The 209-nt window shown below is 70.8% G+C and overlaps 1 protein-coding gene across 1 annotated transcript in view; it reads right to left on the bottom strand.

Moving 5' to 3' along the window:
* The window catches only part of LOC102036302 (histone H2A), a 1,697-nt gene that overhangs the window by 239 nt on the left and 1,249 nt on the right, over positions 1 to 209 (bottom strand). The gene's annotated exons all lie outside the window — the stretch shown is intronic.

Genomic DNA, 209 nt, shown 5'->3' with positions numbered 1-209 from the left:
CGGCCCCGCCCCTGCTCCCAACCAGGTCGGACCAAACCCCATAAAGTCGCGGCGCGGGCAGCGCTGGCTCACACCGGCAGTGTCGGTAGCGGCGGCTAGTGTGTGTGACCATGTCTGGCCGGGGCAAGGGCGGTAAGGGGCTCGGCAAGGGCGGCGCCAAGCGCCACCGCAAGGTGCTGCGCGACAACATCCAGGGCCTCACCCAGCCC

The sequence above is a fragment of the Geospiza fortis genome, unplaced genomic scaffold (assembly GCF_000277835.1).
Source record: "Geospiza fortis unplaced genomic scaffold, GeoFor_1.0 scaffold186, whole genome shotgun sequence".
Taxonomy (NCBI): domain Eukaryota; kingdom Metazoa; phylum Chordata; class Aves; order Passeriformes; family Thraupidae; genus Geospiza; species Geospiza fortis.
Note: the sequence above shows the minus strand (reverse complement) of the source record. Positions and strands in the feature narration are given on the sequence as shown.